Here is a 15,856-nt window from a genome sequence, read left to right as displayed (position 1 = left end):
TCCAGGTAGCAAACAGCAATAAAACAGAATTAGAGAATCACCAGTAGCAGAATATCCAGAAAGTAGACAGTACCTCAGGGATTAACCAGGTCTGCAGAGGCAAGCAGGGTTGGGGCCAATAAAATATCAGGTTTTTTCTTACAAGAATTAAGAAGCCATTCTGGGGAGAAAGTGATATACAAGGGATGCAATCATTAGAAAACAAAATAGGAGATAAAATATAATCTTGGAAGAGGCATTTCCAGTTTGAATTGGCTTTGTTGTTTTTCTGCTTTTTATTGTATTGTTTACAAGCACATTGACATGATCCATTATTATTTTTAAAAAGCCTCTGTTACAGCTCTAATTACATTTGTTGAACAATTAAGATAATTCTGTCAATATTGTAAATACATCCTTCCTTCTTTGAAACTGATCAAAGGTGAAGAAAAATTATTTTGTGCATGCAAAAACTCATTTAGCAGTTTTATAGAAAGTATGGAATTTACATTGATGCCCAGACAATGCATATGTCTTTCAGTCTGTCTATCTCTTTCTTCATTCTCATTCTGAATTTGACTTGTTCTCACAACTCTTATTTCCTCTTTTACTGGAGCCATTTTGGTCTTCTTAGAAAGGTCAGTGAGGTTTTCAGTAAACAAGAATCCAGTATGGACTTCTCTGACAAAATACATTCTTGCTATTGCAGCATAATTTCCAGAGGAGATTTTTTTTCTTGATGCACCGCACTAGTCCAAAGAGATTGCAAGGACATAAAACAAAGACTGAACTAGGAAGAACATTTTGGAGTCAGTAAAAAAAAAAAAAACCTTGCTCATAACTTGATTGTATTTCACTGAGCAAGCAAATCTACCCAAAGCTCATTTTCCTTTTGAATGCTCCAACTTGTATTTTAACTACTTGGACTGCCCTCTAGTATGATAGAAATAATAATCACAAGGAATGAGATGAGGAAGGGAGTTATTACATTTTTAAGTCGCCAGAGTACAATCCATGAAATGTTGCAAAATTTGTACAGATTTTTTTACTGCTTCCAGCACGTCTGTTTTATGATGACATGTAGACTTCTCCCTGTTTCTTTGGATTTAAACAAAGTAATTTTGGTTTCTGATTAATAATACATTAACATAGCACTATGTTATGTTTCCAATGTACAATTCATAAAACTGAAGGACAGATTTGATGGCTTTAGGGTTCTTTTTCTGGAAGAAATTCTGTTGACAAAGAGAGGAATCACATGTCAGATCTATCCAATTTGTCACCTAGCAACTCTATGAGCATTTCTGCCTAGTTGTGCATTTCCTACACTGCTCCTGGCTTTTAAAAAAAAGCTGATGTAGAATTCCCATCCATATTGCTTTGTATTGATAACTATAGTAGGCTGGTGCTCACGCTAGATTAGGAATCACACAGCACCTGACATTTTCCTTTTTCTAGTACTTTCCAACCTCAAAGAAGTCAAGTGTTATTGGATGCTATAGTATAGATAGTTTTCCTTGTGCCTGCCATTTCCTTTCAGGGATTGGTCCTGCCTCACAAGATGCCTATTTTTGTTCATAGGTCCCCTTCTCTCACTTGCTTTTGTGGTCCTATTTCAGGAGCTAGTGAGTTTAGGTTAACTGCTGAAGAGCTTGACGTTCTCCAGGGATAAAGGAGCAGTGTAAATGCTTGAATGAGATCACAAATGGGAGAGAGTTTGTTTGGAATATAAGTCACCTAACAGGTATTTGGGTTAGAAATGTATAAACCAGGATAAACATTTTAAAATTGTATCTTTAAGAAAATGCAAAACTGTAATTAGGTGTGGTTTCTCAAATGGCCATAAGAGGGAGCCAGAAACCTGGGTTGTCTTAGTCTTAATCTCAGAACAGAGTGTGTCTCAGTCTCTGTTTCCTTCTGTGGGAAAGTATTGCCGTTCCTCCATTTTTCCTAATTGACTAATACTTCTGGATTTAATGTAAGTCTGATACTGAACTGTTTTTGATACTGGAATTTGTTATTGGATTATCCCTGGATAAAAACCGACTGATTTTACCTGTGAATGATTTTGGATTGCTTATTTTGGACTTTGCTTAACGTTTCTGGAAGTAAAAACCTACATTTACTGTACAGTGTATCTGTGTGCTGTGTGTGTGTATTATTCAAACACTACTCTCAAATACGTCTCCCTGTATGCGCTCATTCTCCTAATGGGGAATTACCTCAACAGAGTTGAGAGATAAAAAGTAAAGACTTTGTAATATTTAAAAATGATAAAATTGTAGAGTGTAAGAGAGCACAAGGATCTTCTAACCTATATCATTTCCCATGTATAGGGAAAACCTCCATTTAAACATTCCACAAGGTGGCTGGTCAGTCTCCACAGGTAGACTCATCATATTGTGAATTAGCATCATATACACTCAAAATAACCATTTGACATCTATTTTTTGTTTATTAAAGAGAGGTTTATTTTCAATTTAGCCAATTTGAAAAGCAGGAAAGAAAGCTTACATGCAACCAGCTGGATCATTTGACTTCAAAGATATCGGTCCCTTGCTTCATTTTAAAGAATATTGAAAAACTGATTGACTGAATTCCCATTTTATGTCTTAGTGACATAGCTACAATAAAAACTTCAGTACAAATGTATTCTTAAGCTAATCTAAACAGTACAGATCTATGTTACTCAAACATATTATGAACTTAAGTTCTATAAGCACTATTTGGTGATTGCCTCACAGTCTTCATTTTTAGGCGCTATCATTTCTAAGGATCAGGGACAATTCCATTTTATGTGTGCATGTAAATGAGCCATCCCATTTTCATTTCTGACTGCAAACATTTCTGAATTGTGTAGTGCACCCCCCCCCAGAAAACATGCATTGTATAAAGTGACATATAGTATCTGTGTATTAGCAAAGACTGTAACAGCCTGTTCTCCCTCATGAACTTTTAGCATCCTCACATGTAGTTACTCAGAGACTCAAAACAAGGTGATCTGTTCTGTTTACCAGATTGGTAGAAGCAGAAGGAGGTAGCTTAGTTTCATTTTTGGAACAAGTGAATGGAAGGGTAGCTGCTGAGCTGGCAAAGATGAAATCTTCAGAAAAGGAACTTCTGAGAAGAAGAAATTTTTAGAAGGAAAGCAGGAAATCATAAAGGATTCTAGGCAGCTATGGGTGTTGAAGCTCACTGTTTTAGGAAAAAAACAATGAAGGCTGCAGATCCTGATATGGGTTGATCAAATTTGCATTGCTGAAAGTCTTTATTGTTTGTGGGATACCTTGGGTAAGACATCTGAAATGGAGAAGGGAACAATCTGAAGGGAACAGCTGAAGCAAAGGAAGGACCACTCAAAGATACAGGTGATCTCCATGGGAAAGAGGAAAACTGAGGGAGAGCACATTTGACCAGCCAGATGTTTAACTAAGTGAGAAAGAAAGGGAGGGAGGGGAGAAAGATACCACTCAGTATAATTAGCCATTTTTATTTCTACCAGTAAGTATGAAGTAGGAATAAAACACTGAATTCTAGTTATATTTAGCTGTTTGGCTGGAAAGTGGACGTTTCATTTATCTGATAAAGAATGCTTCATTTTAGAGTGCTTTACCAGTTGTAAATAGACCTCTGATTTATTACCATTGTATTATTTCCCCTGTTACTTATCGATCAGGAGAGTAGAAAGCACAAAGAGGAGTGGAGACACCTCACACACCTTCAAGCAAGCATAAAAAGTGTGACTGTTCCCTAAGACCTTGGGTTAGAGTACTGGCCAGGCTCTTTCTGAGTTGGAAGTGACATAGAGATGTGTCTTTTTTTTTTTTTTTGCACTGTTCTCTTATATCTGTTGGGCTTTTTATATTATGTTGCTTTTATGTTGCCACCCTTGTCCAACTGCAGGAAATAGCCATATCCTTGATTCTCATGAGATGCTAGCAGGATCAGGATCATAGAGTGTTTACCACATGAAAAGGCATGATTCCTGACTCTAACAAGGTGACATTATTTAATGGAAGGAACCCTGAGCATGTCCTTCCTGCTGGTTCTGAAGGGGAAAGGAGAAACACCTGAGAAACAACATGCAGTCCTGTAAATAGCCTGCCTCCATACCATCTGGGTCAGGGGTCTTCAAACTTGACAGCTTTAAGACTTGTGGACTTCAACTCCCAGAATTCCTCCTCCAGTCATGTTAGCTCAGGAATTCTGGGGTTGAAGTCCACAAGTCTTAAACTTGCCAAGTTTGAAGACCCTTGATCTAGGTCTTTATAGGTGGTAATAAGCACTTTGTGGCATCATTTGGTTTGCCCATGGCAAAGAAATACAGCTGAGTGTCATCAACATACTAACCTCATCCAGCAGCTTCATGTAGATGTTAAATAGGAGTAGGAAGGAGAAATCTGAGCACCCATACAGCCAGGCCCTTGAGAGAAATCTTTTATGTTGTCATCAAAACTATAATTTTTCCTGAATAAAAAAGATCAGTTACCAACATAAAGCCAAATCAAATCTCATACAGCCATCTATATCATGTCACTGCAGTCCAGAAGTTGGTTTATACCACAGAGCTCACTGCTATTGTATCTTCTGCTATCTGGAGAAGAAGCACCAAATTGACTGTTGATACCATATTGTCTGATGATCTCCAACAGCTGAGCAGTGGAGTCTCAGTTTTTGCCATACAACTGATAAGCAGCGTGGCTATAAGCCCAGCTCATAGTTCACTGCTGCTCTAGCCACCATCAAAGGGTTCAGACCAAAAGACCTGGATAGCTCTTGTTCTCATCCCAGCTATTCTACAGTTCTGCCTCTCTGATCATCCCAGAGACTGTCACAGTGGGATTGTGCTTCTTCAGGCTTTATATCCGTGAGGCAGCACAACTTCCAACTCCTACCACACCTGAAATATATCCACTCAACACCCCACTTTTTTTTACCCCCAACTTGCTAAACCCCCCAACTCTTATATGTTCTGCAGATACAAATTCAATCTTGGTATCCTTACAAAATAACTTTTTGTGCCCCCAAAACATCTCAAAGATTATAGAGTCTTTGAGATAGAGTGTCATGCCCTGGTGGAGTCTGAGGAAGAGGAAGAACAGCCAACAGGGAGTGGGAGTGTGGCTCCAGAGGTGGTGGAGGAGGCTGGGGAAGGGCAGAGTCCGGCTGAGCAGTCAGAGGAGGATCCAGGCCCATCCCCTATCCATCCTTGGTCACGCAGGGAGGAGAGGATCAGGGAAAAGCGAGGTCTACTCAAGAGGAGATTACCATGATCCTCCTTGTGGCTTGCAGCTGGGAGCTATGTATATAAGTTTTTCAGCTACGTAGTTAGAATTGCTGGAGTCAATTAGTGTTTACCTTGAAAGAGATTTATCTTTGTTGGTGTTCTTCCCATGGACTTTTCTCGGTTATTTGCCTGGAGTTTATGATTAGTTATCTTGGCTTGCTTCAGAACTCTCATCAATGCGGTTTGTTTTGGTTTTCTGTTAGCCTCATTATTTACTTTTGTGACTTTAAACTGTGCCTAATAAAACAGTGAAGTTAAGTTGAAGGCCTTACCAGACTTTAATATATGTTTTGGGTTTGGGGTTATTTTGAGAGACTATGGGTCATCACATAGAGGTTATAGTACTCTTCACAATCATGAGAGTGATTGAAATGGTTATGAGCTTACAGCTATCCCTCCCATGTCACGAGTTTGTTACAGAAAGACCATGTACAGTTAACAATGTAGGTGCAGCCATTTATAAATGTGCCTAATGTTAATCAAAAGAGTAATTGAATATTGGAAACATAGTCAATTTAGATAAAAAAGCATTGATTTGTTATGACTCATTAACTTGTCAATTGATTATGCCTTATGTTCCATAGCATTTGTGTTAATGGATCTGTTCATATCTCACCAGTTCTGGACTGGATACGCTGTCTACCTGATTTTTATACCCATCATGTCCAGTAACAATCCTATATCTAATTATACTGTTTGCAAAATGCATTTCTACATATTTTTCCCCATTGCTACCTTTTTCCTTTTTTTCCCATTAAACAGGAAATGTTCATTTCTTCTGCTATCTGCATCTGTTTTTGGTCTGTTGGGAAAAAAGTTAGCAAGGTATTATCCTCACAGCTCATTAGGGAATTAGTCGTTTATATATGAGTATAGATGCTTTTGGCTTTCCTGTAGGAAAAGCCTACCAGTCTTCCAAGAAAAGTGCTTAACAAAAATACATTTCTAGCAGTGCAATCAAAGAAAGCAAAGGGCTTTGCATATTAAGGGCTTTTATTTGCACTGTTCTCTCTTTTACATTTTTTTATTGATTAAATTCTCTGATATGTACACCAAGAGAGAACAAGGTAAAGATTTTTAAAGGGTACTTGAGAAATGATTTCTTTTGTTAGTGCTATTCAAGGATCTGTAACTGAAGCTGCATCTTTCAGAGTGGCCACAGAGGCAAAGTAACTAGTGCAGACTCCATAAAAGCCAACGTGATCCTCATGATTATATATTTTTGTTTAGAAATGACAGATCCCACAGATTGATCCTGAAAATATAAAGATTGTTTTTTAAAAAAAGGATGAGAATGGGAGGAGGTAGAATCCTTTACAATCACAAACCTTTAGGAAAGTTATTTCTATTTGATATTTGGAAGTGTGGGGGGGGAAAAGCTTTGTGTTGAACTAATCCTATTCTTTTGTCTTGATATTTTTGTATGCAAATTTTGATCCATAAAACCATTTCAGTAGAGTTGCTAATGGATTCCATGAATTATATCCCTGTCTCTATCATACTAGATTGTAGCATCATTAATCACAGTATTTTGATTTGAAAACTGCAAATTATCGTTTTCTTTTGCATCCCTTGGTACAACAAAAGCACATTCTAATAGAAGAATGTGCCCCATTTTCTTTTTTGAATCAATATTTAACACTATATCTACCGAAATCTCACTGGAATGTTGGAGGGGGGAAGGTGATATCTCCCCATCTTTTAAAGTCTTATACATCTGCAAATACCAAGACTAAATATGCTGCTTTTTATTATTTTTTGTTACCCTGGCTTATGATTGTCTCTGTCAGCATTTATAGTTTATGAGAGATAATTATTTTTTTGAATGCCTATATGGAATCCTAAATTTTTACAGTTCAAAATATAGAACATATTTTCTCAGCTCTGTGATGTACATAGTTCCTTTCCCTCAAAATAGAGCAAATCTAGTTATTTCTAAGTAACAGCCCTTGCGTCATGTCAGAGAATTTGGCTGAAAACAGACAAGCTTGATGCCTGATATCTCACTTGAGTTTTCTACCTTCTTCCATTTAACAAACTCTATATCTCTTTCTTTCTCTTTCTTTCTTTCATCATCCATCTGTTCATTCATTCATCCTTTCATTAATTCAATTTGTATAGCCACCCACCTCAAAGCACTGACTCTGGGCAGCAAACAATCATCAAAACAATTAAAATAGTTAAACAGTTAAATACAAAAAAAGAAATTAAATATAAATATATCTCTGCTGATTATACTATGCTTTCCCCCAACTATGTCCAATTTGTCACCTTTCTTCTATTGTATATAGCCTTCTTACATCCACCAGCCTAGAGAGAGGGATAAATATTTAATACCTTTCTGAATCCCAATAGGGGCCCATTGTTATGCAATTTGTTCTCAGTATGCCTTGCTGCCACTTGCATTTCAACAAGAGAACAAGGAGCGGTAGACATTTTTTCCACTATATGACATGAAAGCTGAGCCAGAGCCTCCTGATAAAGAACAATGCAGGTTCTAGTTTGTGATTCATTCATAATACTATGATTGTCCCACTCAAAACCATTTCAGCAATGAACAAGTGTGACTCAGGTGATTCATTCAATTCAGAGGACTTGGTGTCTCCCTAGCAGAAGCCAGCAGAAGACATTTTCTACTAAAAACAGTACCAGTGAACAAACACACTCACAGAATTCCAAATTTTGATACCCTTTGAGCGAGCTGAGCCATGGAGTCTTGCCACCATTCCCTTCCTGCAAAAAAAGAAAAAAGACATATATTTCCCCTCTTCAGCTTTTCCTCTTTTCTTGTGTTTTATGGGTTTGCAAAACACAAACTTTTGTTAGGCCCCTGGTTTACAAGAAATTAGCCAATGATTCCAAAGAAGGATATAAGGATAATTGGCATTACCACAAATTATTTTATACTACCATATTTTTCTCAACCTTACTAGATAGACCAAACAGGGAATGTGACCAGATGTAATGGTATGTAAGAATCATCTTGAGGCATGCAAGGAAGAGATGCTGCCTCAGACAAGAGAGGCAGGAGACCACAAACCCTTACTTAGGAAGGACACACCTTAATTAATCAGGGCGTTAAAAGTGACAGTGGAATATTTATATTATCAGACGTGTATGTTTATATTACTATAGTCTTAGAATAAATTAGAATTATCTCATCTGGTTGTGTTATTATTATTATTGCCATATGGCATTGTTACATTAAGCCAGAATACTACAATGCAATTACAGAGTAGTAATTTGGCTGCCAAAGTACCAGCCCTGTACTTTGCACTTCCTTTGGTGTCCCACAAAAGGGAAAATTGGCTTTGCACCAGAAAGAAAGACAAGTGGTTGTTCATGCAGTGTCATTCAGTGCCCTCTCCCTGCCCAGAGACGCCTCACAAATGGGCACAGCAACCGGGAAGGTTCAGAGGGCAGGAATCTGACAGCCTGCACTGCTTATCCTCCCACAGAAGTGATACCTATTTTATCTACTCACATAGAACATGCTTTTGAACTGTTAGGCAGACAGAAGCTTAAGAGAGGACCTCACCCAGACATGCAGTACTAGGACTCTGGAGCAGCAATTGCTTTAGTTTCTTCTTGAGCAAAAATCAAATATTTTGATATTTTGTTTGTAAATCTATGCATTCTGATTGCATCTCTCTATTCCTTAGGATGATCTGCTTCAAGGATCGTAGAATGCATTTACTGTCCCATTTTAAAGTAATATCAAAAGCTCCACCTTCAGAGGGATAAATCTACTGGATAAATATTTGCTTTAGGAATATAAATAATCTACTTTTGGAGGATTATAGCCGTTGGATGGCTTTCTGCTTTCCCCACTATGGAACTCTCCAAGAACCTTGGCTGTCTAGCATCAAGATTCCAATTAGAAATCAGAAAGGAACAGTTTAAGGGGCAAATTGAGGGAAGCTTGGAAGTCACAGAATTCCAAACCACCCCATTATCTTAATATGTCCCAACAAAGGAGTATGTTAGTCAGGAGCCTACTATATCTACTTTTATTCCCAGTTGGTTGTGATAATATGAAAGAAGACATGTATCTCTATTTTCTGCCCTGCAAAAATGATCTCCAGTGTCCCAGAGTTTGATAAGTTTTAATGAGACAAGTTGAAATGTTCCTCTTCAAAGTAGGCCATCTGAGAGCCTTGGTGGTGCAATAGTTAGAGTGCAATATTGTAAATTACTTCTGCTGACAGCCAGCTGCCTGCAATTTGGCAGATCGAATTCCACCAGGCTCAAGGTTGACTCAGCCTTCCATCCTTCTGAAGTGGTTAAAATGAGGACTCAGATTGTTGGGAGCAATATGCTGACTCTATAAACCACTTAGAGAGGGCTGTAAAGCACTATAAAGTGGCATATAAGTCTAAGTGTTATTGCTATTGCTATCTATCATGTAGTCATTATATATTCTCTGGGAGATCAAAGGATTTTGTCATCTATAAAAACAGGATGCACAAGTTTCCATTTAAAATCTATTAATTTCATCAGTTCTGTCCTAAGTATTATATGTATCCTAATAAATTGTTAAAGTAAAAGCCTTTTAAAGACATTCAAAAGTGATTATGTTATGTTTCGATAAATAGCATAGTGAAAGTTATGCAAAATGTCCTTTGTAGGACAAGGGCAAAAGAGAAGAAAGCCATTGTCAAGATAATGCTGGAAACATTGAAAATGAAAGCTGTTCATTTTAAACGGCTTCACCTTGAATATGACAGTAATTTGCATGCCTGCTAAAATGGGATGTGGATGCAACAATTTTGAAGTATGATGGATTTACACATAGGAAATCAAGAATAGCAAAGATACATGTTATGCATTAACCATGGACAGAAAAATTCTACTGTTCACCCTAGGGAGATTGGAAGGAGGAAACTTTCATCCGGAATCCTGCAGGAGTATAGTCCTTTCATTCCTTTTCCTTTCCTTTCCCTTCCCTTCCTGTCATTTCCTTTCCCCTTTCTTGTTTTATTCCATTGTTTCTATTATGTTTTGCCAGATCTAGGCTGATGTGTATTTTCCCTGTATTGATAGGGGAGGCCATTATCTGTGAATTGAGGGAGCTTTGGATCTGAAAGCACTAATACCTTGCTATCCTTTTATAACATATCACACAATCTGACTCTTTTGTCTGCTACAATATCTAATTTTCAATGAGATAAGGAGCTTGGGAGTTTCCAGCAGGCTTGAGACAGGACATCCCAAGTTGGATCCAGCTTTCCCTATGACAAGAAGCCCTTCCTATGACAAATAATCCCAAAATATGTTATTAAAATAAAGGACATGTGTGGATTTGTTGGTTTTAATTTTTCCTAGGGATGTGTAGAATAAATTCAATCAGTTTGGTCTATGTATAGGACTTCTCTCAAATTTCTGTGAACTATCTTGTATTAAATACACATATATTGGATGCCTTCTGTGTTCCTTCCTAACAGGTACATGCATATTTTCTTCTGAAAATTCTCTTGTATATGAAAACCTTTATATATATGTATATAAACTTAAAACACTAGGTAAGTATACAGTCTTGAATTAACAGAAAATAAAAGCAAGAAAAAAAATCAAATTATTCAGATAGAAAGAGGATGCCTTGGATATTTTCAGAGGTGATTTGCCTTTCCAAGGGCTGAGAGAGAATGACTAACTGAAAATTCCCAGCTGCCTTTGTGTCTAAGGCAACACTAGAACTTACAGTCTCCCAGTTTTTAGCCTGGTGCCTTAACCCAATACACCAAACTGGCATACTACATATGCTTTCGGATAATACAGATAATCAGAGTTGGAAGGGACCTTGTAGGTCATCTAGTAGTCCAACCCCCCGCCCAAGCGGGAGACCCTACACCATTTCTGACAATGGCAGTCCAATCTCTTCTTGAAAGTCTCAAGTGATGGCATTCCCACAACTTCCGAGGGCAAGCTGTTCCATTGGTTGATTGTTCTCACTGTCAGAAAGTTTCTCCTTGTTTCCAGGTTAAATCTCTCCTTGTTCAGTTTCCATCCATTATTCCTTGTCTGGCCTACAGGAGCTTTAGAAAATAGCTTGACCCCTTCCTCCCTGTGGCATCCCCTCAAATATTGGAAGACCGCTATTATGTCTCCCCTGGTCCTTCTCTTTACTTGACTAGCCAAGCCTAGTTCCTGCAACTGTTCGTTGTATGTTTTAGCCTCCAGTCCCCTAATCATTCTGGTTGCTCTTCTCTATACTTTTTCTAGAGTCTCAACATCTTTTTTATAATGTGGTGACCAAAACTGGATGAAGTACTCTAGGGGTGGTCTTACTAAGGCTTTATAGAGTGGTATTAGTACTTCCCTTGATCTTGACTGTATCCCTCTCTTAATACAATTTAGGATTGCATTAGCTTTTTCTTAGATACAATTCTCCAAAATATAATTTCATAAAATTATCTCCAAAATATGAGTGCTGATTTTGTATGCAGTTTCCACCACTAGAAATATTTTAAGATCAATGTTAGCCAATTCCATGCTTCAATGGGCTTCAATGCATTTCAATTTTTGCACATCACCTCTACTGCATTTGAAAAGAAATCTGTGGGATTTATTTCATACACGTAATATCTCCCTTTTTTTACTTTCAATGTTTTTCTACCTCATTTTAAGGGAGAAATAATCAGATTAAAAACTAACATGAATAACATACATCTATGCTGATTAAATTTGGTAAGAAGAGTTAGTTGCAGGATGGAGAAGATTACTTTGTATTATTTACTGACAAGGTTGTGGGTTTTTTTTCTAAAAAAAAGGCTTCAATATATTTTTGTGAAATTTGACAGTCCTTATTTTGTTTTTAAAAAGTATTCTACTAAAAACTTTCATTCATATTTTGGCTATGCTGATATTCATTTGATGAACTCATTTTAGGAAATGGCCCAAGAAAAAAAACCATGGTGATTATTAAATTTCAAGAGAAAAAAAAAGTTAAAAGAAAATTAGAGTAGTAAGTCAGGGAGGAATTACTTTCAATCCTTGGTGGTTATTTCAACCATTATAATAAATTAAATTTATATTGCAGATCAGACCACTACCAAAAATCCACTAAGAATAATATGATAACCAAACATTAGTTTCCTTAGAAGTAATGAGAGTTGAGGCTGCTTTCCCCATAACAGTCTCATTATCATGAATGTTTCTCTGCAGCCTTTCACAGAAATGATTCACATCCGTAAGTATTGCAATCTGTACAATTTCTTGGCACCATTTGTGCCTATTAATCATTTCTATGTCAGAAACTTGGAACAACTTGTGAGTCATGAAGAAGCTGCCCTCTACCAAAGAATAGTAGAAGAAATAAAAAGCCATTTGTAAAGCTATACAAAAGATATCAATTTCTCTTCAAATTGAGCAATTATTTGACATCAGTTATTTAATCTATATATACTTTGAAATGGAGCAGCAAAATTGGCTTCCTAAGGGGGAAAGTGAGAAGAGATGGGATAACGAAATATGAGATGAGAAGGACAAAGTAAAAATCCAAAAAAGATCCAGATTGTTGTAGCTTGGTTCTCAATTTTTCAGGCAATGATTGCCATTCCTACATCAATTCATGATTCAGTCACTGATTCCAGATTCCCCCTGTCTGCCTAAGGGGGAAATCCATTTTTCAAAATGAAATAAGAACAAAATGAGGTTCTTGCCTCATGAAGAGTTCCAGAAAAGGAAATCTGGCTGGTGAGAGACAATGGTAGAGATATTGAAACATCAAATATTGTTTAAATACATTGGTAATTAGGGGGAATCAACTACAATAGTTTTATGACACCTGAAAAAATTAATTCATGTATTATGGTATCCATGCTTATGGAGAACGTCCATTCAGTCAAATGCACAGTAGGACCCTGACAAAAGACTGTATACTACAAATCTGGGATTGGGTAGAACATTAAAACAAGGGTTCAGAGGAAAATGAAATACAGATGGGATGTGTTATTTGCATATTCAGAAGCATGAAAAAGAGACCTGGCTAAGCTCAAGAATATAGAAGACAATTCACAAAAAAATTCAAGAAAATTGGGCAAAAGGCATAGTAAGGTACAGTTGAGGGTCAAGTAATCAATACAACTAGACAACATTTACTTTTTTGGAAAGTATGAAGCACACAGTGGTGCTTCTCCTAATTGCAATCTTAAGGAGAGGATAACTCCCTAAGAGCTTGATTTCATAATCTGACATACTTATGCCAATCAACAGTTTGTTCCTTTGGTGAAGATTTAGAGGCTAAAATGTCCATTCATGGTCAGAATCTATACATTTGGAAGAAACCAGTTCCACCCTGATTTAATGCCTAGATCTTTGGATAAAAGAAGACCCACAAAGTGAGCACCCTGGCTTTCACCTGCACTTTCTTCTTTCAAATCTGATTGCTCATTGTATTGAGGCAGACGTACATTTAATTTTGGACTGATTTCTTCCTCTGCATTTAATTATTTCACAATTCATATGGTACCCATCTCATCAAAGTGACTCTGGATGGTTAACAAAGAAATAACAAAGCACACAAAATCAATATACAATTAACAGCCACAATTAAATAACCTTTGATGCTACTCAGAATTATGGGGTGGGCGATATCAATCCATCAAATAAATAAATCGTCAGTATGGCCACTTTACAGGCTCTATTTAATATTCTGATCCTGTGAAAAGGAAAAAGCCATGTCTTCAAGCCTCGAGAAAGTCTTACAGAGTTAGGACCAGTCTGATCTCAAGGGGGATGACATTCCATAGGGCTGGTACCCTGACAAAAAAAATTTCTCTTCCTGGATCCTGCTAGATGACATTCTAATCAATGGGACCTTTAGCATGCGTCACCTGCAGACCTCATGGGATGGGTGGACACAATGGTGGAAAAGCAATCCCACAAATACTTTTACTTTTTTTCTCCACCTGACTTCTCATCATCTTTGGCTGTACACATACATTTCTCATTCGGTCAGAATAATTGATGCTAGGAATCCCATCATAAAAATACATCTCTTTATGTATTTTGTCTGTTATATTGCTGATTGAAACTTGCTCAGTATCTTATGAATCATATTCCCTGAATCCAAAATGGGGTACTTTTTGAAAAGAAAAAAGGAAAAACATCACTAAAAGAAGAGAAAATCAGGCCATAAGGATCCATTTTTGAGAACGAAGGTAGTTAGAGTGTGATAGAGGATGATCACAGCTGATTTGAGGGAAAATGAAGGAGGACTGGTGAAAACAGTGGGAACAGTGAGATTGTTCGGACTTGATTGATGGTGGAACTGGGCATGATTTGTACCTGCTAATTGGAGAGATGAAATGCAGATAAGGCAGAGTCATATAGAGTTAGAAAAATTTAGGCAGCAAGGATGGTGATGAAATGGAAAAGACAAACTGTCTCTTACAGAGTTGCAATGGCTTAAGCTTCTGGGAATGGGTGAGTATATAGTTGCTAGCAATCAAATTCCAAAAGCCACTAGAATAAAAATGGAGGACTGGAATGGCTGCCATCAGACTCAGAAATACAGTTCAAGAAGATAGAAAGAATTGTTGAAAGTCAAGAAAATCTGTGACATCATGGAGCAGGTAAAAGGAGAGACCCTTAAAAACATGAACTGGGCATTGGGTGGATAATGAAGGAATGGAGAGAAGGTAGTGGTTGTAGAGGGCACAGCCTTGAAGGAAGAAGGGAGAGCTACTACCATAACAATATTCAAATAAAGACAGCATGAGCCTGGGCCAAGAAAGTAAGTTGAGAAAATACCTCTGAGAAGCCCTTCTCTGGTTCACAGAAAGATAAAATGGGAGAGAAAATAAGAACATTATTATGCAAAATTCTATTAATAAAGCTCTTACAATAAATATTGTAAATAAAAGTATTAAATTTAATACTGACCTACTTTGACAATGGCTTCTTAGTCTGGTCTACCTTGTAAGGCTGACAGTGAGCTGGACTAGAAGGAATAGATTAAGAAATGGGAAAACTATTAGAATAGACAGTTGTGTTAGAGTGCTAGCAGGTGAAGAAGATAGAGATCTAGAGGAGTGCCATAGGTTCTCCTGCCCTCACACAAGGAGTATTAGCAGAATTGAGCAGAATTGGTGGAGAAAAATGGATAGCTTTGGTTGGAAGGTTGGCAGATTAAGATCATAAAATTAGAATAGGGAAGTATACTATATAACCACTCAACCACAAGGCAGCCACTCAGTCTTGTCAGGGTTAATGTCTACCTTTTTCTCCCCGTTCAGTTTGCCCACAGCTTCCAGTTACTCAAATAGGAGATGCATAATAAATATCTACATTCCAGTAACTTTTCCTAAAAGGAAAAGATTGGAACTGAACAAATATTATCCAGTGTGATTAGGGCCAGGAAAAGTCTCTTTGGGAAGAGGCACACCAAAGCAGGAAGAACCACCCCTTCCCTCAGAACTATATGAATCCAACAAAGCAGGACTCACTAACCAGGAGGGGAATCCAAGGATCCTATCCATCTTACTATGAGGTTCAAACTCATCCCAGTTAACTACACAAAACCTTGCTTTCATCACCTCAATAGACCTGCCTAGCCAGAGGCTAATTCCAAATGAATTCAAGGGCTAA

The 15,856-nt window shown here is 37.4% G+C and overlaps 1 long non-coding RNA gene across 1 annotated transcript in view; it reads right to left on the bottom strand.

The window, feature by feature from the left end:
• Window positions 1–260: 260 nt before the first annotated feature.
• The window catches only part of LOC148132519 (uncharacterized), a 79,202-nt gene continuing 63,606 nt past the window's right edge, over window positions 261–15,856 (bottom strand). The window contains exons 2-4 of the long non-coding RNA XR_015747357.1: window positions 7,936–7,999; window positions 4,330–4,446; window positions 261–1,214 (exon numbers count right to left, since the gene is read on the bottom strand). This is a non-coding gene — a long non-coding RNA (uncharacterized LOC148132519). The remainder of the gene's footprint in view (window positions 1,215–4,329; window positions 4,447–7,935; window positions 8,000–15,856) is intronic.

This window comes from Notechis scutatus, chromosome 2 (genome assembly GCF_049901735.1).
Source record: "Notechis scutatus isolate UNSWTSFEM ecotype Mainland chromosome 2, rNotScu1.2, whole genome shotgun sequence".
In the NCBI taxonomy this organism is placed as follows: Eukaryota; Metazoa; Chordata; class Lepidosauria; order Squamata; family Elapidae; genus Notechis; species Notechis scutatus.
This window is presented reverse-complemented; position numbering and strand designations above follow the sequence as displayed.